The sequence below is a fragment of the Rattus rattus genome, chromosome 2 (assembly GCF_011064425.1).
Source record: "Rattus rattus isolate New Zealand chromosome 2, Rrattus_CSIRO_v1, whole genome shotgun sequence".
Lineage (NCBI taxonomy): Eukaryota > Metazoa > Chordata > Mammalia > Rodentia > Muridae > Rattus > Rattus rattus.
This window is the reverse complement of record NC_046155.1, coordinates 178165056-178186535: the sequence shown is the minus strand read 5'-3', so window position 1 is coordinate 178186535 and position 21480 is coordinate 178165056.

Genomic DNA, 21480 nt, shown 5'->3' with positions numbered 1-21480 from the left:
CAATTGTCTTCTTGTGCAGGCTTGACATGAGTGCAAAGTTGTAAGGCTCGAAGTGAGTCTTAACTGTTGGGAGACCCCCTCCCACCCTCCAAGTGAGACACGAGAATGGAGTTCAATGCAAACACAAGAGGTCATGGGGGGGTGTCAATCTTCAATCAGCCCCTTGTGGAGAGTGACTAGAAGGTGACCCTGAATGGCTATAACAAGCAGTTTTTACACTTTTTAGGGGTACATGTTACATCAACAAGGTTACAGTTTAAACTTATTGGCTAAGCATATTGACCTTCGAATCTATTGGCTAGCAAGCATGTGACATGCATTTGGACTCTATCTGGGACCAGAGGGTCAGGTGACTATCAGTCAGTACATTATGTGGATTTTCAAGAATGTCCCTGCTCCCCCCAAGAACTGTGGGTGGAGAATAGAACTTGGCCTAGCCTTGACCCAAGGCTGGAAGCTGGTACTTGGCCTAATCTTGAGCTGAGGCAGTGGGTGTAAAGCTGGCAAAAGCCCTTAGGGTTCTCATAACCTACCTACTTCCTACCAGGCCAAGCCTCTTAATAGCTCTTACACTTCAGTAAGAACTAGGGTCCTTCAAAGTCTTTGGCTGGAGCCTGACCTTCCCTTGCAAATTAGAGGACATTTTCACTTCCAAGAGTTCCCTACTTTGCAGCTTGAACATGGCTCTCGAAGAGGCTTATATAGTCTGATAGCCTGTAAGTCCTCTGTGTGTGTGTGTGTGTGTGTGTGTGTGTGTGTGTGTGTGTGTGCACTCATGCGTGGGCCCCCGCACAAGTACACATGCCAAATCACATGTGGAAGTCAGAGAACAACTGTGTGGAACCAGTTTTCTCCTTCCTTTACATGGGATCTAAGGATAAGATTCAGGCTACCAGGTTTGTAGGGCAAGCACCCTTACCCACTTACCCTGCTGCTGGTCCCCCTTCTGGCTTCTTTTTTTCTCCATGTTTTATATTTATTTGTGTACTTAATGTATTTACTTCTTTATTGGGAGAGTGTGCATGCACACATGTTTACATGCATGCTATAATTCTCATGTAGAGAACAGAGGCAAACTTGAGGAAGACAGTCAACTATTGGCTGCAATGTCCTAGCCTACCCTAGTGGTAACAGGAAAGAGGCTTTTGACCCTTTGATTAATCCCTTAGATTGGTTCCTCCCTCACTTGGCTATTTCCTCCAGCCAAGAGAAGCTTCTGCAGGAATCTGTCAAACCTGCATGCAAGTTAAACTGTCAGCGTGCTACTGCCACCTTGTGGCTGATTCTAGAATCCAGACCATCACACCCACGCGATTAGAACCCTAGTTGTTGGCTGGTTATTGTCTATACCAGCAATGGGTTGTGCTGGGTGGTGATACCATTCTCACAATAAAGCATCTAATTGAAAACCTTCCACACCAGCTGTCCCAGGCCCCGGGTTTGGGGCATGGTGACAGGCAGTGCTGGAAGCGGTGGTAGGTCTATCTGTGTGTGTCTGAATGCAAAGGGGTACAGTGTCCTGTTAGTGGCCTCTAGCAGTGTTGTAGACCTATGTCCTCTAAGGAGAACAATTAAAATCATCATTAGATCTGCTATGTTTCCTTGTGTCCATCACAATCAGGCCCATGGACCACTGACATTCCCTCGTGGAAGGAGAGGGCCATTGGCCCTTCACTTGAGTGTTTATTTACTCCTCTCAGGCATTTTGTACGGGATTCTGTCGTAACTGATGTAGTGGACTGGGCTGGGTGTCTCATGGAGGGGTTCTATAGCATTGGGGATGCTCTATCTTTGCAGTCACAGAGGAGCTAGGTGCAGACCTTCCAATGCTGTCTCCCTGCCTCTGCCTGCACCCACTCACTTGTGCCTTGTAAGGAAGCATAAGAACTCAGTGGTTTTCCAGGGAGGTCAGCTTTGGTGAAATTCTATTTTGGCTTGTTGCTGGGATCTGTGGGAAAGAGTAGTGGGCATTGTTTGTATCTCCCCAGGGAAGGGATTTTCATAATACACAGACTCTCACTTCTGCAGGGCTCAAGTCTTCCTTCTAGCAGTTAAATAATGTTATTATTTTTGTATTTGTGCATCCATCCCAGTCTGCCATATGCGTCATAGACAGCGGTCCAAGGTTTGGGCACTGTCTGGCATCATAGGGTTCTAGAGAAGGCTATTCTTACTTTGTAGGTGGCTGGCTGCCTTCTTGCTGTAGAAAGGGTAGAGAGAGGCAAGAGGAGAGAGGGAGAGAGTATCTTTCTTCTGTTTTGTGAGACTGAGTTTCAGGTATTCCTTGATGTTACTGGGATTGTAGTTCAGTTAGTAAAGTTCGTGCCCAGTTTGATGAAAGCCTTGGGTTCCATCCCTAGCCCCTCAGAGAATGGTGTGTGGTGGCACCTGTAATCCTAGCATTTGGGAGACAGAAGCAAAGGACCAGGAGTTCCAGCATTTCTAGAATATATCTAAAATTCAAGGTCAGCTTGAACTATTTAACTTTTTGACTTTTATCTTTAAAGCAAGCAAGCAAGGAAACAACAGCAACAACAAGAACAACAAAAACCGGGGCTCTAGAAATGACTCTGGTTAAGAACACTTACTACACTTGGACCCAGGTTTGGTTCCATCATCCCCATGGTGGCTCACAACTGTTTGTAGCTAGTTCTAGGGCAACTCCATGGAACACTGCATGCCCACGGCACACAGATTTACATGCAAGCAAAAACATCCATAGACATAAAATAAATAAATCATTTAAAACAAACAATATAAAAATGTAAGAAAACAAACAAACAATATCTATTTCAGTTTGGAACTTGTTATGTAGCCAAAGATGGCTTTGAACTCCTGTCAATAACATTTTTTAAAAAATATTTATTTACTTAATATATGAGTACACTGTAGCTGTCTTCAGGCACACCAGAAGAGGGCATCAGATCTCATTACAGATGGTTGTGAGCCACCATGTGGTTGCTGAGATTTGAACTCAGGGCCTCTGGAAGAGCAGTCAGTGCTCTTTTTGATTTTTTTTTTTCCAGAGCTGAGGACCGAACCCAGGGCCTTGCGCTTGCTAGGCAAGCGCTCTACCACTGAGCTAAATCCCCAACCCCGCAGTCAGTGCTCTTAATCACATCTCTCCAGCCCATCGATAACATTTATGACATACAGTCTATTATGTCTTTATGGTTTTGGAGGTGAAATCCACCAAAATCTTTAAAAATTTTTTTAAATTTATTTTTTCATTATGGTGTGTGTACGGGGATGATGGGTTATGGGCGTGAGTAAGTACATGTGAATGCGGGTGCCCCTGGAAGCCAAAGGCACTGGATTCCCATGGAGCTAGTTACAGACAGTTGCGAGTCACCCAAATATGTGCTGGAAACTGAACGTTCATGCTCTGTGAGAGCAATAAGCACTTTTAACCACTGAAGCATGTCTCCAGCCCCAGTACCCAGGGATTTAAAAAACAGATTTGTTCGTTTATTTATTAGTATGCATGCATGCATGTGTACGTGTGTGGGAGCACACGTGAAAGTTGGTTCCTTCCTCCCACCATGTGGGTTTAGGCATCAAACTTAGGTCATTAGGCTTGATGTCAAGAGACTTTACCTACACTTCATCTCAGCTCCAGAACCTCGGGTCTTACAGCAGGCAAACACTCTACTTCTGAATTACATCCCCAGGCATTTTAAACGTTATTTTTTTAAATTTTGAGACAGGGTTCCCCCAAATTTTTTGGGCTGGCATTGAATTCACTTTGTACTGTGGGCGAGCCTTGAATGTACCATGTTTCTGCCTTAACCTCCTGAGTAGCTGGTATTTACAGGCATGAACCACCAGGCCAACTTATCCTTATTTATTCATTCTAGACTCTGGCAATGTCAACCCTTGTCGTTGTTAGGGTTTCCATTGCTATGAAGAGACGCCATGACCAAGACAACTCTTATAAAGGCAAACATTTAATTGGGGCTGGCTTACAGTTTCAGAGGTACAGTCCATTATCATCATAGCAGGGAGCATGGCGGCATGCAGGCAGATAGAGTGCTGGAGAAGGAGCTGAGAGTTCTGCATCTTGGTCGGAAGGCAACCAGGAGAGACTGGCATCCTCAGGCAGTTAGGAGGAAACTCTCTTCTGCAATGGGCGGAGCCTGAACATGAGAGCCCACTCCCACAGAGACACATTTCCTCCAACAAGGCCACGCCTCCTAATGCCAAGCATATTCAAACCACCACAGACATACTTGTATTTAATGCATTTTAGTCATTGTTGCCCTCCCCCAACCCCACCCCACCCCACCCTCATCCCATACCTTTCCTTATCATACTGCCCTCCTCTGGTGGGTCTGCACCGAATCTAGGGAGTTAGTGTCAGAACTAAGTCTAATTTTTGGACACCAGTCGGTGCCTACAGAGAACTAGAGTTTCTTCTGATCTGGAGAGGTAAATGTTGCACATTTAGTGTCAGAGTCACTGTGGTTAGAAAAACAGTTTTCCTTGCCTCCCTATCACCCACAAAGCTGTCACAAGGCCGCCCCATGCTTCCTGTTTCTGATTTATTGCACTCTGGTCTCAAACTCACAGAGATCTCCCTGCCTCTCTGCCTATGGCTTCCATTTCATGGTGTATTTTTATGAGGCAGGACTAACAGGAAGCTGGTAGCCTTGACTTGCTCTTCTATTTGCTCTCTAGGTGTAATGAATACCCCATTTAGGTCTAAAAGAGTCATTTGGGGGCTGGAGGTTGTGGCTCAGCAGCAAAGTCCTGCCTGGAATCCTCCCGTGAGCTGCTGGGGGTGTGGCTCAGTGATAGAAGAGCATTTGTCTAGCATGCACAAGGCCCTGATCCAAAAAGTTCAAATCTCTATGCCTAGCATGGTAGCATATGTCTGTAACCTTCTATCTCTTGAGAGGTGGAGGAAGGAAGATCTCAAGGTCTGCCTGGGATACATAATGAGGCCATATCTGGAAAAATAAATTTTTCCAAGACTTTTTTTTTTTTGAAACAGGATTTCTATGTAGCCCTGGCTGTCCTGAACTCATTCTATAGAGCAGGCTGGCCTTGAACTCACAAATCAACTTGCTTCTGCCTCCTGAGATTAAAGGTGTGTGCTACCAGGCTGGAAAGATGGCTCAGTGGTTAAGAGCACTGACTGCTCTTCCCAAGGTCCTGAGTTCAAATCCCAGCAACCACATGGTGGCTCACAACCATCTATAATGAGATCTGATGCCCTCTTCTGGTGTGTCTGAAGACCGCTACAGTGTACTCACATATAATAAATCTTTCCTTAAGAAAAGGGTGTGTGTGTGCTGCCACTGCCTGACTCTTTTGAAGTCTTTGAATCTGGCTGTAAGTAGTTCAAGGACCATGAGCTAGGGAGACGGTTCATTGGTGAAGACGCTTGCTGTCAAGTCTGATGACCTGAGCTTGAGTCCCAGGAACCATGTGGTAGAGAGAGATCCAGAGCCTCAGACTTCTACATGCACACGCACACGCACACACACAGACACACACATGCACGCACGCATGCTTGCTTATGTCTGTACTAAACAAATGTAATACTAATACAAATAATAATAAAACATAAGGGAGAGTAAGAAGAAATTGCTGCTTGGAATTTATTAACATTATATTTATGGTGTCGTGTGTGTGTGTGTGTGTGTGTGTGTGTGTGTGTGTGCGCGCGTGCACGTGTGCCTGTGTGACAGCTCATGTGTTGTGTTCAGAGGACAACCCTGGAGAGTTAGTTTTCTCCTTCTACCCAGTTGGCCAGGGAGCTGAAATGCAGGTCTCTCTCCCTCTGTTTTCCAGCTACGGAGAGGGAGGAGGAAAGAAGAGGAGAGGGGAGCAGAGGAGGAGGCAGGGGAGGAGAAAGGAGGAGAAGGCTGAGGATAGAGACTCTCAAGCCATGGAACTATAACTCGAGTCCAATTTGATAAAATGTTAAACTGAAAATATTCGGAAGACTATAAATGCATTTGGTAATCCCACATAGTGTGAGAGCCATGGATGTTAATTATGGTTGTCAGTGCATTCCCTTCTTTGGTGCTATGGTTCTGTCACTTAAAGTATAATTCCCACAAACTAACCTTGCAGGCACCCAAAGGCATTAGAGATGGTGGTCTCCCTTGATCCTCTGTTGCCCTGGTAACTGTGGTATAATTGATATCTCTGAGTTCCCAAGCACCATAAAGTCTGGTATTTTACTTCTGTCAGGTTTGAAGGCATTCATTAGCACACCATGTTGTTTTTCCTCCCACACTTATGATGTGGAAAGATTAAAAGACTCAAGACAATGCCAGAGTCTTTTTTTTCCCTCTTTCTATTTTCCAGTGTGGGAATTGAACCAAGGGCCTCATGCATGCTAGGCAAATGCTCTCACACTGTGCTATTCCCCCAGCTCTAGTGTTTCATTTGAGTGAGAGAACCAATGACCCATATCAGACTGAGGAGAGTTACCCTTTGTTTTAGCTGTTGTGAAGAATAGTCTGGAAACATTAAAAAACAGTGGTAGCCTTGGTGAGTTCATGACAGTTTAAAGCTGATAGTAAGTCTAATCCTGGCACTTTGGAGGTGGAGGAAGACAGATCAGGAGTTCAAGGTCAACCTCCTCGTATGTAGAATTGGAGGCTTGCCTGAACTATATGAGCCCTTGTCTCAAAACAAAAACATGAAACAAACAGAGACATTCAGAAAATAATACTTTCTTTCTCTCTGACCGGACTCTCCCAAATTTCTCTCTCCTTTGTAAGTGTGCTCTTTAAAATTTTAAATTACATGCTACATTTATTTATTTATTTATTTATTTATTTATTTATTTATTTATTTATGAATTTGTGTGTGTGTGTATGTGTGCACATGTGTGTCTGGCACACATGCATGTGCCATGTGGAAGTCGGAGGACAACTTGCAGGGGTCAATTGTGTTCCTCCACCATGTGAGTCCCAGGGGTTGATCCTGGTGGTCAGACTTGGCACCAAGCACTTTTATCTGCTGGTCCATCTAACTAGCCCACGAATATTCTTTTTTTGAGTCAGGCTCCCTCCATCTATATAGCCCAGACCATCCATGAATTTGAGATCCTTGGGCTCCTAAGGTACTAAAAGCTTTAGTTAAGATAGTAGGCGTGTACCCAATTAGACAAGATGGATGAAGCAAAGAAGTGCAGGCAGACAGGAGCCGGATGTAGATCTCTCCTGAGAGACACAGCCAGAATACAGCAAATACATAGGCGAATGCCAGCAGCAAACCACTGAACTGAGAACGGGACCCCGTTGAAGGAATCAGAGAAAGGACTGAAAAAGCTTGAAGGGCTCAAGACCCCATATGAACAACAATGCCAAGCAACCAGAGCTTCCAGGGACTAAGCCACTACCTAAAGACTATACATGGACTGACCCTGGACTCTGACCTCATAGGTAGCATTGAAAATCCTAGTAAGATCACCGGGGTAGGGGGAAGCCCTGGGGCCTGGTAAGACTGAACCGCCAGGGAACAAGATTGTGGGGGGGAGGGGAGGATGGGGGGGGGAAACCCCAAAAGGAGGGGGAGGGGGAGGGGTTGGGGTGATGTTTGCCCGGAAACCGGGAAAGGGAATAACACTCGAAATGTAAATAAGAAATACTCAAAAAAAAAAAAAAAAAAAAAAAAAAAAAAAGATAGCAGGCGTGTTATGTCACACTCAGGTGAGAAAAGGACCTTAACTGGTTTCTGAAAGAGACATAAGCATAAACTCCATCATACAGAGTTAAGTGGGAAAACTATAGGTAGAGGAAACAGCCTATCTCAAAGCCTGAGACCAGAAGGAAGGGTATGCTTCAACTGCGTGATTCTCAAGCATGCTAGACTAAGGAGTCTTCTAAGAACATTTAGAATCTATGGTTAGAGGCAGGTCTCATTATTATGCCCCTTGTTAAAAACTAAAATTACAGGACGTGTATCTTGGGACTGGAGAGCTGACTCAGCAGTTAAGTGTCCTTTCTGAGACAGAGCATCAAGTGGAGGGATGGGGTTGCCATCCCAGTCAAAAACTCTGACACAGAATTGTTGCCATCTAAAAGAACTGCAGGGACAAAAATGGAGAAGAGACCCGGGGAAATGAGGTCCAATGACCGTCCCAAATTGGGATCCATCTCAAGGGGAGGCTCCAAGGCCTGACACTATTACTGATGCTATGTTGGGCTTATAGACAGGAGCCTAGCATGGTTGCCCTCCAAGAGGCCCAACAAGCAGCTGGCTGAGACAGATGCAGATACTTGTCGCGCCCAACCTCGACCAGCAAGGAAGACACGACCAGCGAAGATCTTCTTCAAGCAGTTTTACTCAGGAACCTTGATACAATCTTCTGACCCCCGGGAACCCCCGCACCACACTTAAATAGCTAGCGCTGGCCAATCCCAGCAAGCCACATGGCTCATGCAGATAGGCTGTCACTATGTGGAAGCTAGCAGGCCAGGCAGGCATAGCCAAATAAGGACTTGTTTACTACAAGGAGCGCTCACCGTTGGGAGGGTGGAAGGTGGAAACCAGCGCCATCTTTGGGGCGCGGCACATCGCAGCTCTCTACAGATACTTACACCCAACAAATGGTCTGAAGTTGAGGACCCCTGTAGTTCAATTAGGGAAAGGTTGGAAGAAGTTGTGGAAGAGGGCAACACCATTGGAAGACCAGCAGTCTCAACTAACCTGGACCCCCGAGATCTCTCAGACACTGAGCCACCAACAAGGCAACATACACTACCTGGTATGAGGCCCCCTGACAAATACATAGCAGAGGATGCCTGGTCTGGCCTCAGTGAAAGAAGATGCACCTAACCCTTGAGAGAACTGAGGCTCCAGGGAGTGGGGAGGTCTGGTGGGGTTGGGTGGGGTGGGAGGGGATGGGGTGGAGTGGAGTGGGGGAAACCTCTTGGAGACGGGGGAGGATGAGGAATTGTTGGAGGTCGGATTGGGAGGGGGGATAATGACTCAATTGCAAAAAAGATTAAAGATAATAAGAGAGAGAGAGAGAGAGAGAGAGAGAGAGAGAGCGCCGCTTTACTTCATGTCATTCTAGCTATAGAAGAATCTAGCGCCCTCTCCAGGCCTCCATGGACACTGCACCCACTTGCACATATCTACATGCAGATGCATTCATATACATAATTAGAAATAAAAATTCTTTAAAAGGTTGGGAAGGCAAGCCAATAAAAAGTAAAATAAAAAGAGTTGAGCTGGAGAAATGGCTCAGAGGTTAAGAGCACTGGTTGCCCTTCCAGAGGCCCTGAGTTCAGTTTCCAGTAACCACACAGTGACTCACAACCATCTGTAATAGGATCTGATGCCCTCTTCTGGTGTGTCTGAAAATAGCTATTAAAAAAAAGTTTTCTAGGGGTTGGGGATTTAGCTCAGTGGTAGAGCGCTTGCCTAGCAAGCGCAAGGCCCTGGGTTCGGTCCCCAGCTCTGAAAAAAACAAAAAAACAAAAAACAAAAAAAAGTTTTCTTGGATCTTAAAAAAAAAAAAATCTGCCATGTGAAGGTATCACCCACATTTGGAGTGAATCTTTCTATTTCAAATAGCTGGTCAAAAAAATCTCTTATAGATGTGCTCAACAGCTTTTCTCTTAGATGATCCAGTGAATTTGATGGCCAAGATATGAAGTATAAGTTTGTCCTTATAGAATGTAAAAATGGCCCTATGTATTAGTCCTATTCCTTCTCACCATGTCCTGGTGCTATACACAGTATGTCCCTATTGGATACAATGTCCAAAGGATACGTTTAACAGCGTTTAAATAAAGCCAGCCACAGGCAAGACACATGTCTGTAATCCTAGTCTTCCTACAGCAAGATGGCAGGAAGAGAATAGAGAATCTCTGGAAGCTCATGACCACTCTGAGCGACTTGAGATCCTGCCTTAAACAAAGTAGAAGGTGGGGCTGATAGGTGGCTCAGTTGTTAAGAGTGCTTGCCACTCAGAGGACCTGAGTGCAGTCTCAGCACCCATGTTTGGTGGCTCACAGCTGCATGTAACTCCAGATCCAGGGGACCTGGCACCCTCTTACTGCCTCTGTGGTCTTCTGCACATATGTAGTATACATTCAGATATAAGTAAATAAAAATGAATCTTAAAAAAACCCACAAGGTTGAAGAAGGTGAAGATCAATGTGTTAGGTCATTCATTGATCTCCACATGTGCATGGTGGCAATTACATATATGATTGCACATAAAAGAGACATGAGAGCAATAACACACACACACACACACACAGCACACACACACATACACAGAGAGAGAGAGACAGAGAGAGAGAGACAGAGACAAAGACAAACAGAGAGAGGGAAAGAGAGCAAAAGAGAGAGACATAGAAAAACAAAGAGAGAAAGAGAGGTAAACTCTGAACATCTGTATATGGATAGAAGATTGTTATCAGATCTGTCTTCAACTTTATTTTTATTTGATTATTTTTACTTTTTTCAAGACAGGGTTTTCTTTGTGTAACGCTGGCTGTACTGGAACGCTGTAGACTAGGCTGGCCTCAAGCTCACAGCGATCTGCTTGCATCTGCCTCCCAAGTGCTGGGATTCCAGGACTATCCAGCCTCATCTTCCACTTTAAAATCCGGATTGGTTCCTCTCCCATTCCTACCGTTGAAATGCGACATTAAAAGAACTTTCTAGTTGACTAAGGAATTGCTGGAGTTTAAAATGTACATTTCCAGGCCATCGGGTTAGGGTGTTTGCTGCCAAGGCTGGTACTCACAAGGTAAAAAGAGAGAACTAATTCCCCAAGGCTGTCTTCTGACCTCCATATGTACACACGGTGGCACATTTATTTCCTCCTATAAAAAAGTAAATCTAAGAAATAAAAATATATTTCATTGTTACCAAAAAAAATGTTAAGAAGCAATGTAGATGCTTTTGGGAGGCAGAGGCAAATGAATTTCTGAGTTCAAGGTCAGCTGGTCTACAGATCGAGTTCCAGGACAGCCAGGGCTACATAGAGAAACCCTGTCTCAAAAAACTTAAAAAATAAAAATATGACTTATTACTGTGTCAAGGAGAAAGACTGTTTTTCTGAGTCATAAAGCTAATTTAAGGAATTGATTTGATAAGGTGTTGAGTTGAGAACATTCCCAAGAATATCAATCTTGTTTTTCTGGTACAATATGGAGAGTGACATGAATATTCATGACGTTACTGAACCACTTCTTTCTGTTGAGTAAATCTATACACAGATATGTTGAATACAAGGGTCTTGTGGGTGTCTCAGGCCTTTAAAGATTACTGCCTCACCTTATAAAGGTGACCTTCAAAGAAACGCCTGTAGTTATAATTGGTTTTACTCTCTGATAATTCTTTGCTTTTCTGATGCTTTTTTCTGTATCCCAAAGAAGTAAGACTGAATCAGCTCCATCAAGACAGAAGACCCTGAGGGGCATTTTTTTCTTCTTCCCCCAACAAGCTGGGAGAAAAGCAATTAAAAGCTATGACTCACTTCCTTTCTTATTTTAACAAGGAGACTGGGGATTGTTTTCTTCTGAATTAGCATATCTGGGAGGACGGTATAACTGAGTTGGTTAGAGTATTTGGCTTTGCATACAGGAGGCCCTGGGTTTGATCCACAACAACCTTGCCCCAGATCAGCATATCTCTTCAGAGACATTTGTAGCATTTTTTTGAATGTCTATTTTATACATTTGTTATAGTTAATTCTCGATTTATTTATTGTTTATTTATTTATACTATGTGTATGCATGTTCTGCCTGCATGTATGAATGTATGTATGTATGTATGTATGTATGTATGTATGTATGTATACCATGTCCATGCCTAGTGCCGGAAGAGGTCAGAAGGCATTGGATCTCCTGGAACTGGAGCCATCATGTGGGTGCTGGGAACAAGGCCAGGGAATTTGGTGTGGGGAGGGAGTCAGAGGGGAGGGGGAAGAGAAAGATCATACTCACTCCAGAAGACAGAAAATTTAGGGCAGAGGGTAGGGTATGCCAGTCATACCCTGTAACAGGTAGGGACAGAGAGATGCTGGGAGAACCTAGAGGCAGGTCTACTTTGGTATATAAAATATGCACCTCAACCATTTGTCCAGGTCTGAATCCCAACACTGGGAATTGACCTTCTGCCCTTTGCAAGAACAAGTGCTCCTTACTTCTGAGCCATCGCTCCAGCCCAAGCTAATTTTTTTTTTTTTTTTTTTGGACAGGAACTCTGCCTTAGTTACACGTTGGTTGTTGTGACAAGACACTATGACTAAGACAACTCATAGAGGAAAACAATTTGGGCCTCACAGTACATGATTACGATCAGTGCCATGGTCAAAGGAAACTCAATTTCCTCAAATTCTGTCAGATAAAAGCCTGCATTCCCTAGGAACTTGAAAGCCAGTTCCCTTCTACCAAAAGGAGCCATTCCTCTTATCACTAGCAGAAGGTACAAAAGGCTATCTGTGGTGCCTGTGAGCGTACCAAAGCGCATGCTGGCCTCCAGGCTCCCTCAGTAAAACCTGCTATGCATTTCAGAGTTCATCCTAACTCTCCTCACCTCTTCTGCCCTGACCTCGTAACCTCTTCCAGCTCAGGAGCTTCCTTCCCACCAGCCTCTCCTTTCAACCAATTGCTACTCTGCTATCTTAGCTATGCACTCTCTCTTCCCCACACTCTGTCTTCACCTCTCTCTTCTTCTGACTGACTCTGACTTCACTCTACTACCTTCTCTCTTTGCTCTGGACTTCAGATGACTGGCTGTTCGTTCCCTCATCTCCACAATAAAAACCATCCCTTTAACAATACCATGGATTGGCCATGTCATCGGTTTATACGCATGGTGTTAGCAACCAGGCATCTTCACCGCCTTCCCCAGGAACCTAGCAACAGCAAGATATGATATCACTAACTGCCAAGATGTGACATATTTCCACTGTCGCTATGAGTCGAAGATCCTTTCCCCCTGTGAATGTGCTACATACCCTTATAATAAGCCAATGCCTCCTGTCCCTGCTCTCTTCTTCCCTCCACCCTCTCACCCAGGGGCAGCCTCTCTATACTCCCTCTGCAATAAACCTCCCACGTGAGATCTGTTGCATAGTATGACTTTGTGATGTCCATCTATAGATCATAACAAATGGCAGCTGGCAGGCAGACGTGGCAGTAGCTGAGAGCTTACATCTGATCCACAAACTGGAGAGAGGGAAAGGGAAAGAGGGAGAGGGAGAGGGGAAAGGAAGGGGGAGGAGGAGGGGGAGGGGACGGAGAGGAGGGGAAGGGAGGGAAAGGAGGGGAAGGAAGGAGGAGGAGGAAGGAGAGGGAGAGAGAGAGAGAGAGAGAGAGAGAGAGAGAGAGAGAGAGAGAGGGAGAGGGAGAGAGAGAGAGAGAGAGAGAGAGAGAGAGAGAGAAAGAAAGAAAACTGGGGTAGCTGAGAGTTTGTAGGCATGCACCTGGCAGGTTGCTATGCAAGCTGTTGCTAGGTAGCTGTTGGGTGGAGCCTAGAGGAATTGCCAAAACTGTTCCAACCTGTCTCTGTAAAACTCTCCCATTAAAACTGCCTCCTTCTCTGCACTGCTCTCTCTCTAGTATCTCCCCTTTCCTCTCTCTTCTCATGAGAGTTGGGCATATCCTATTCTGTCAAATACTTCTCTGATTTGTTACTTTGTCTGCCACTTAATTGGACATCACTTTCAAACATGGGTGCTTCCTTCTACAAACTAACTTTACTTTCATTGTTTGAGATTAAAGGTATATACTAAGAGTGTGTCTATATTCCAGTCACAGACTGCATCACATCATAACACAATTTCAGGATTCAAAGTGTGATCAAATATCCTGCAACAAGGTGTGTGTGTGACTGGACAGGTGGGAGGGTGGGGCTTGAGGTTTCAAAAGCCCTTGGCATTTTCAATTCTCCTCCTCCCCTCCCCCTCTCCCCCTCCCCTCCCCCTCTCCCCCTCCCCTCCCCCTCTCTCCTCTCCCCTCTCCTAGTCCCCCTCTTTCTTCCCTGTGTATCTCCAACTGGCCTCGTCCTCTCTTCCTTTCTCTCCTCTCTTTCTGTCCTTCCCTTTCCCCCTGCTGTCTCTGCTTCTACCCTCTCTCCAGGTCCCCATTCCTTCCCCTAGTCCTTTTGAACTAGGACTGTTGCATGGTGGTGGTTCCTCAGGGGAAGACCTCGGCAGGACCTGCTGAGGTGTTCCCTACCACCACATTATATCACACCATTTTATGAAACACAACAGAAAGAACAAGTAGACGCAGGTAAAAGACAGAATGAGTCAGAAGAGTAGAACAGATTACTAAGGTTACTATGAAGCCAAACAGAGCAATTCAGTAGTAAATGAGAGAAGCCAGACTGAATCAGTCAGTTTAGAGAGGAGTTTGAGCCAGAACAGCTGAGCTGAGTTCAGAAAGAACTAGGAGGGGTGAACTTGTTCAGCAGCAAGTACTGAAAACATTCTAGGCCTAGATTAGATCGTACAGAGGCTAGAGGCTTCCAGTACCAAACCTACGTTAGCAAACAGAGGCAGTATGAATAAAAGATATTTACACACACCATGACACACCTTCTACGACAAGGCCATACCTCATAATCCTTAGAACATTCTCATTCAAATCTCCACAGTCTCATGAAGCCCTGACAGTCCTGGAACTTGCTATATGACAGGTTGGCCTTGAACTCACAGAAAGCTGACTGCTACTGCCTTTCAAGTACTGGGATTAAAAGGTGTGCATGACTAGACATGGTTTTAGCTAATTAAAAAAAAAGATTTATTTTTATTTTTAAAATTGTGTGTGTGTGTGTGTGTGTGTGTGTGTGTGTGTGACAGACAGAGAGAGGGGGAGGGAGGGAGGGAGGAAAGGAGGGGAGGAGAGAGAGAGAGAGAGAGAGAGAGAGAGAGAGAGAGAGAGAGAGAGACTCTCAAGCATGCAAGTGCCCATGGTTACTAAAAGAGTGGTCAAATCTCCCAGAACTGGAATTTTAAGCTGCCTGATGGTGTTCTTCCAGTTGGCTTACAGGCAGTTCTGCTAAGCTCTGTCCAGAGACCTAGCAATGGCTTATGTCATCACCTGCCACCATTACCTGCCACCAGGTGTGAGTGGCATATAAAAAGACTGCCTTGCCACCCCATGTCTTTCTCTATTCCCACATGTTCCCAGCTTGTCTCTGTCTCTCCCCCTTCCTGTCCTTCTTTCTGTCATTCTCTGTCCCCTCTTCTCAGCCCTCATGGCTCTGATCCTTTTTTTTTTTTGAGCTGGGGACCGAACCCAGGGCCTTGCACTTCCTAGGCAAGTGCCCTACCACTGAGCTAAATCCCCAACCCCATGGCTCTGATCCTTTCTGTCTGCCTTCACCCTTTCTCCAGGCCCACATTCCCCTCCCTTTCCCCCAGTAAACCTCCTTTAAACCAGATATGTTGCATGGAGTGATTTCTCAGGGAAATACCTTGGCATGGGCCTGACACGTATACCCTCATACGCATTATATCTTATAACACTTCCTCCTCCTCTTAGTGCTTTTAAATTCCTTCTTCCTCCTCCTCTCCTTTTTTTTAAAAAAAAAAAAAGGATTTATTTATTATTTATAAGTACACTGTAGCTTATAGCTGTATTCAGACACACCAGAAGAGGGCATCAGATCTTATTATAGATGGTTACTATGTGATTGCTGGGATTTAAACTCAGGACCTCTGGAAGAGCTGCTAGTGCTCTTAACCACTGAGCCATCTCTCCAGCCCTCTCCTTCTCTTCTTAAGTGCTTTTAAATTCCTTCTTCTTCATCCTCTTCCCCCTCCCCCCTCTCCTCCTCTTTTGAGCCAGAGTCTCAATGTGGCCCAGACTGAACTGGAACTCTCTGCATATCTGAGGATTACCTTAAACTACTTATTATCTTAGCTTTAGCTCCTGAGTTCTGGAACCAGGATTAAAGATGTGCACCACCATACCACGGAGACAGTTTATATGGTGCTGAGGATTGAACCCAGGGCTTTATAGATGTTAGGTAAACATTTTACTAATCGACTTACTTCCCCAGCTTTGGTTCTCCATGTTAAAAGCACATTTAAGTGACAACCTAGCAAATCTGAATGCTGACTGGATATGGGCTGGTGTCAAGGGAGGTGTGAATTCTGATGTGATGCTGTCAGTGGTGGTTAGGTTACTTTCAAAAGTACTTCCTGTCTGATAATGATAGCCATGCACTGAAATATTTGGGGATTATAGAGATGAGTCCGAAACAGAGACTCCCTCCAGAAAATGGAACGGTTTTGTTGTTACCATTGCTTGTTTGGTTTGGTTTGACAGGGCTTATGTTTCCCAGGCTGGCCTCAAACCTGCTCTACAGCCACAGATGACCTCAATCTCCTGACCCTCTTGCCTCTACCTGCCCCGTGCTGAGATTACATGGACCCTGGTGGATTTTATCTGGGGGATTTGTTATGCATGCTGGGTTAGCACTTTATCCATGCCTTGTAAATTACTTCTTAACTTCAGAATAACCCCAGCTAACCCATGTCCCTCCATCCTGAACACTGCAAAGCTTGGTCCCTGTCCACTCCTGAGTCACATGCCAAAACTGTTCTAGACATTTTGTTTTAAAGATTTATTTATTTCATGTATGGCATTACAGATGGTTGTGAGCCACCATGTGGTTGCTGGGAATTGAACTCAGGACCTCTGGAAGAGCAGTCAGTGGTCTTAACCTCTGAGCCATCTCTCCAGCCCTGCTCTAGACATTTTTGCATCCTTCCAGAAACCCACCCTGTTGGGGTAATCTACCCTCCACACATATTCTACCAACTGGCTATGAAGGTGTGCCCCTGCATTCTGGATTGTTAATTGCTATGGTGCAGTGCCAGGCTGGCAGGGTATGTTTGCTGCTTCCTCACCTTCCCCAAAAGAAAAGGCTCAGCTATACCACTCCTAGGCATACACCAAAAAGACACGGACACTTGCTCAACTACATTTACAGTTTTATTTGTAATAGTCAGAAACTGGAAACAACCCAGATGTCCCTCAGCGAAAGAGTGGATAAAGAAGATGCGGTTCAGTTACACAGTGGAGTACTACTTAGCTTAAAAACAAGGGCATCAAAAAGGAGGGGGGAGGAACATCATGAGTTTTGCAGGCAAATGGATGAAACTATAAAACATCATCCTGAATGAGGTAACCCAGATCCAAAAGGAAAAACATGGTGTGTACTCACTGATGAGTGGATATTAGCCATAAAGTACAGGATAACCGCACTATAATCAACAGACCCGAAGAGGCCAAACAACAAGGAAGGCCCAAGGGAGAATGGCTGAATCCTTCTCAGAAGTGGAAATAAAATAGAGATTGAAGGTGGATGGAAGGAAGAGAACTGGGTGGGAGAGGTGATGGGGAGGGGAGTGGGAGTCAAAAATTGGGCTGCTGATGGGCTCAGCTGTGTAACCTCTCCGACAGAGAGACTGGAGCTGGAATGAAGAGCCAGGAGGTAGAGCAGAGGGAGCCCCATGGTGGGAAGTCGGTGACAGGGAAGTCAGGTTAAGTGAGATGGCTAGCTGAGGGAGTGCCCCAGTGTCTTAGTCAGGGTTTGTATTCCTGCACAAAACATCATGACCAAGAAGCAAGTTGGGGAGGAAAGGGTTTATTCAGCTTACACTTCCACTTTGCTATTCAACACCAAAGGAAGTCAGGACAGGAACTCACACAGAGCAGAAACTTGGAGGCAGAGATGCAGAGATCATGGAGGGGTGCTGCTTACTGGCTTGCTTCCCCTGGCTTACTCAGCTTGCTTTCTTATAGAACTCAGGACCCCCAGCCCGGGGATGGCACCACCCACAATGGGCCCTCCCACCATTGACCACTAGTTGAGAAAATGCCTTACAGTTGGATCTCATGGAGGCATTTCCTCAAGGCAGGCTTCTTTCTCTGTGATAACTCCAGCTTGTGTCATGTTGACACAGAAAACCAGCCAGTACATCCAGCAACCAGAGCAATAGCCATAGAGTATGCAGATGTCTCTGTGTCTTTATTGTGAAGCCCCAAGTGGGAACCCCTCCCCCCACTTTGAAAAGGCCTCACAATACCATCTCAAGAAAAGATCTAAGTTCAAGATTTTGGGGAAAATTTGGGTACATGAATGAAGTTGCTAGGTACATACCAACCAGAATCAGCTGCTGCAGTCTCTTTATTGCTGCAGAAACCCTGAAGGCCACTGGGAGGTAGAGGGAACACACACACACACACACACACACACACACACACACACACACACACACTCTTCAGGCATTTTTCCCTCATCATTTTTGTTTTCCTCTCACAGCAAGGAGTGGAGGTATTTCTCCATCAATCCTTGGCAGATGTTGGTTACTTTAACAGTCGACCTCTGGAGGAAGGAGGTTGAGAGGACACTCTAGAATGTACCAGAGACCTGGGAAATGAAAGACCCTCAGGACTCAAAGCGTTGTGTGTGTGGCGGCCTAGATGAAATGCCCTACAGTGGGGAGAGGGAACTGACTGAACCCACCTCCAGCAGAAAGACAGGGCATCAAGTGAGGAATGGGGTTGCTAACTCACAGTCAAAGCTCTGACCCATAATTCTTCCTGTCTGAAAGAAATGCAGGGATGGAAATGGAGAAGAGCCTGAGGAAAAGAGGGTCAAGCAATAGGTCCAAAGTGGGATCGAGCTCAAAGGGAGGCTTCAAGACCTGACACCATTACTGAGGCTATGGGGTGTTCACAAAAAGGAACCTATCATGACTGCCCTCCGAAAGACCCAACAAGCAGCTGAAAGAGTCAGATGCAGATATGTGCACCAAAGCAATGAACAGAAGCTGCTGACCCCGCCGGTTGAATTAGGGAAGAAGCTGGGGGCGGGGGGTGGCGACTCTGTAGGAGGACCAGCAGTCTCAATTAACCTGGACCCCCAAGATCTCTCAGACACTGGATCACCAACCAGGTAGCATCCACATCCACTAGCTGAGATGAGGCCTCCAACACATATACAGCAGAAACTACCATGTCTGGGTTCAGTCAAAGAAGATGCACCGAACCCTCAAGAGACTGGAGGCCCCAGGAAGTTTAAAAGTCTGGTGGGGTGGGTGAGGTAAGGATGTCCTTGTAGAGACACAGGGAGGTGGGAGGAAGGAGGTATGGGATGTCATACAGTCCGGGGGTGGATTGGGATGGGAATAAAATCTGGTGCAGAAATAAATAAATTAATTAATTAAGAAAAACGGTACCAATTCTGTTCACTGGAGACTGATAAATTCTTTCTCCACGAGTGAAACGGGTCAATTGAAGCCAGATTAAAGTATACACAGGCAGGTGGTCCCAAGGGACAAGACCAGGGAAGTTGCCATGGGAAGGGAGACAGAGGGGAGGGGGAAGAGAAAGAGAAAAAGTGTGTGAATGTGACAAAAGAGGGAGAGAAGAGAGAAGGAGAGAGAGACCAAAATGTCTGGATTATATAGGAAAAAGCCTCTGGGGGAGGGAAAAAGCCTCTGGGGGAGGGCAGGGTATGCCAGGTAGGGACTGGGGGATGCTGGAAGAACCTGGAGGCCATGTCTACTTTGGTATGTTAAATACACAACTCAGCTCTTCCTTCAGGGTCTGAGTTAGGTTTCTATGTGTGAGTTTGGAGTAAACATCCAGAGCAAGCATTGTCTCATTCCTGCTGTTAAGAGACGTTTTCAAGACCTAGAGCAATGACCAAGGTTAGTCCTGTTCCAGTAGACCTGAGAGAGAGAGAGAGAGAGAGAGAGAGAGAGAGAGAGAGAGAGAGAGAGAGAGAGACTACAACTGGTGTGGGCTTTTGAATCCTCAAAACCCATCCCTAGGGACATAGTTCTTTCACCAAGCTACACTTTCTAATCCTTCTAATTCTTGCAAAGGGTTCCACTCCCTGGGGGCTAATCCATCCAACATGTGAACCTACGGGGCCTGTGATGGTTTGAATAAAAATGATCCCCATCGACTCATGGATCTGAATGCTTAGTCATCACGCAATGGTATTACTTGGGAAGGATTAGGAGATACGGCCTTGTTGAAGTAGATAAAGCCTTGTGGGGAAAAGTGTGTCATTGGAGATGGGCCTTGAAGTTTCAAAAGGCCCAAGCTAGGCCCTGTCTCTCTCTGCCTTCTGCTTACAGACCACCGTATAGATCTCATCGACTTTTCTAGCATCAAGTCTGCCATGCTGTTGACATGCTTCCTGCCATGATGACTGCCCTGACTTGGGGTGGGGGTTCAGCGGAGACCTGGGAGGGGATGAAAAAATGGGGGGCAGGAGGCGCAAGGAAGGAGAGCAAGTCTATGGTCTGATCAAGCTCTCAGACTTTATTTCAGAACAGCGGCTTAAAAAGACAAGCATGGGGGTTGGGGATTTGGCTCAGTGGTAGAGCGCTTGCCTAGGAAGTGCAAGGTCCTGGGTTCTGATCCCCATTCCTAAAAAAAAAAAAAAAAAAAGACATGGGCTGGAGAGATGGCTCAGAGGTTAAGAGGCATTGGCTGCTCTTCCAGAGGTCATGAGTTCAATTCCCAGCAAACACATGGTGGCTCACAACCATCTGTAATGAGATCTGGTGCCCCCTTCTGGCCGCACGTGTACAAGGAAGTGGAACGCTGTATAAATAAAAAATAAAACTTAAAAAAAAAAAAAAAAAAAGACAAGCATGCGCTTGGAAAGGCCACACAGGGCCCAGGATGATTATCACCTCCAACACCATCCTATTAGCCATAAGCCGCAAATTGCAGGTGTAAACTGATAAGAACAGACAGCTGGAGGCAGAGGCTATAAAAGTGATAGGGAAAAATAACTGGCTAGTTTTCCTGGAGACAAAAGGCTGTAAAAGTGAGCCTAAGAAAATTCCTTGAGACAAGGCTCGTGCTTGGCTCCCGGCAGATGACAATGGATTAAACCTTTAAAATGGAAATCAAGGCCCCAACTAGATGCCTTGGTTATGGAGTCTCTCCCAAACAGTAGAACAACTAAGACAAGATCATACATATTCAAAACACCAAACCCACTATATCAAACTAGTGCTGCCCATGTGCCATGGGTATGTGGTCATTCAGTGAAGCATTGTAATGGCTTAGCCTGATGCTGTTTGTATACTAATCCTAATACTGGTTCCTCAAGACCTGGTTGCCCCATAGACAGAGAGAATCCGTATATAGACCCAAGTGACACTATGTGACCTCGCCCCCAACTTCTTTCTGATTGGTGAATAAAGGTGCCAACAGCCAATAGCTGGACAGAAGAGACATAGGCAGGGTTTAGGGTTCCCAGGATTGGGGGTCTGAGGAGAACCATGAGGGAGAGAAGAAGGTGAGGAGAAAGGGAAAGACACCATGGGTTAGGAGTCAAGAAAACATGTCCCCGAGGGCTGGCCAATTGAAGTTAAAAAGCAGCCCAGATGAACCATAGTAATAATTCAGGGTTGTCAATAAGAAATAGATCTTAATAGTACGGAAGGTAGATATTGCCCAGCTCTAGTGCTGATTAAGGCTTATTGTAAATATATAGGTGGTG